The sequence below is a fragment of the Gekko japonicus genome, unplaced genomic scaffold (assembly GCF_001447785.1).
Source record: "Gekko japonicus isolate JY-2015 unplaced genomic scaffold, Gekko_japonicus_V1.1 scaffold1222, whole genome shotgun sequence".
Classification (NCBI taxonomy): Eukaryota; Metazoa; Chordata; class Lepidosauria; order Squamata; family Gekkonidae; genus Gekko; species Gekko japonicus.
In genome coordinates, this window is record NW_015173162.1 from 1,011,620 (window position 1) to 1,013,729 (window position 2,110).

The 2,110-nt window shown below is 52.3% G+C and overlaps 1 protein-coding gene across 1 annotated transcript in view; it reads left to right on the plus strand.

Moving 5' to 3' along the window:
• CARD14 (caspase recruitment domain family member 14) overlaps positions 1-2,110 on the plus strand; it is a 55,096-nt gene that overhangs the window by 32,697 nt on the left and 20,289 nt on the right. The window lies entirely within an intron of this gene.

Below are 2,110 nucleotides of genomic sequence, written 5' to 3' on the forward strand. Positions count from 1 at the left end.
GTCCCTCTTCTTGTCTGTATACTAATAGCTAAGAGGCTCCCTCTGTGCGGATATCTAAATCCGCACATCAGGGGCACTTGGGGGGCAGAGAGATTTTCCTGCACACTTGGGGCAGTCCCCAGGTGTGCAGAAAAATCTGAAAAGTTTTAAAAACTATACAGGGGATACTTAAGTCCCCCCAAAAGTAAAATCCCCCTGTGCATGTGCAGATAACTCTCTGGCCATGGGGGGAGGCTTGGCGGGCCCGGCAGTTGGGAGCCACTCAGGGCTTGCTGCTGGTGCTGTGGGGGCTGTGGGAGAAGGCTTGGTGGTTCCGGCAGCTGGGAGCCACTCAGACCTCGCCGCCAGTGCCTGGGGGGAGCAGGAGAAGGGGGGCGGGGAGAAGGATTGGCAGGCCTGGCGTCTGGGAGCCGCGCGGCTTTGCCGTCGATGCCGGGGGGGCGGGGGAGAAGGCTCACCTGCGGCTGCTTCCTTCTCCATGTGGAGCTCCTTCCCCCCCCCCCCCGTGAGTATCGCGGGTCCCTGCTTCTTGTGTATCTAATTCGCAACAGTTCCCTCTGCGTTCGGATATTTATTTCTGCAGAAAGGGGGCACACTCTCCCCCAACAGGTTTTTCTACACTCAGAGGACTCCATGAGGCTCCAGAAAAATGCAAAAAGCACACACAAAAACCCATAGGGAAGGGTTGAATCCCCCCCATACCTTTTGAAATGGCCGCCACAGGGATCTGTTCCAGGCCCCACCGCACCTACAGTGAGAGAAAGCCAGAGAGAGAGGGGAGGAAGCAAAAGCAGGACTGGATCTAGGATTGGGGAGGATTCTTTGTGCAGTATGAATGGCTAAATAGCAGGGGGTTTGGAGCCAGGCCTGGGACTAGGATTGGCCACTCCAGGTTGGGAAATTCGTGGAGATTCTGTGGTGAAGTCTGAGGAGTGCAGAGTTTGGGGAGAGGAGAGGCCTTAGCTGGATATAGTGCCACAGAGTCCACCCATTTTTTCCAGTTCTGTCTGGAGTTCAGTTGTAATTTTGGGAGATCTCCAGGTCCCACCTGGAGGTTGGCAAGCCTAGGCCTAGCAGACCCTCTGGGTGACTTGAGATCACCTGACTTGCATGATTCAACTAGGCCTGGCTGCTTGCTACTGTTCAACAGCAGCCACCCTATGAAAGTCAATGTAGTATAATGGTCAGAACTTCAGAGCAGAGTTTGCAAGACCCAGGTTTACAGCCCCATCTTGCTGTGGAAGCTCACTGGGTGATTTTGGACCAGTCACATACTTTCAGCCTAACCTTCCTCATAGGGTTGTTGTGTGGCTAAAAAGGAGGAGAGAATAATGTAAACTGCTTTAGTCCCCACTGTGGAAAAAGTCCATGGTTTACCTCAGCAGAAGCTGCAGGGGGAAAAGGAGACAGAAAGCTGAAGAGAGAGTGGCAGATAAAGTTAGGTTGGCTGTTGGTTGGGAAGGAGATAGGGATGCCAACTCCAGGTTGGGAAATTCCCGGATATTTGAGGGTTGCAGCCAATGCTCCCTCTAAGCTGTGGAGTCCTGTGAGCAAAAATTCTCCTTTCTGAGCTACTGGCATTAAAGTTGTGAGTGAGCGATTGGGCTGCTGCATAAATCAGTTTGCTTTGGAGCCCATCCTTCCTGAGATAAGACATAAAATGTGTGAGCCGGGGGCTAAAAAACTGTGAGCTAGCTCACACTAACTCAGCTTAGAGGGAACACTGGTTGCAGCCTGGGGATGGTGAGGATTGAGGCAGGGAGGGACTTCAGATATAATGCCATAGACTCCACCCTCCAAAACAATCATTTCCTCCAGGGGAACTAATATTGCCAACCTCCAGGTGAGGGCTGGAGATCTCCTGGAATTACAACTGATCCCCAGATGTCAGAGATCAGTTCCTCTGGAGAAAATGGCTGTTTTAAGGGTGCAGTTTATGGTATTATACCCTGCTTCCAAGCTCAAACCTCATCCTCACAAGGCTCCACTCACAAATCTCCAGGAATTTCCCAACATGGAGCTGGCAACCCTAAGAGGAACTGATCTCTGTATTTGGACAATCCATTGTGATTCCTGGAGAGCGGCTGCTGCCACTGCTGCTGTGCGGGGG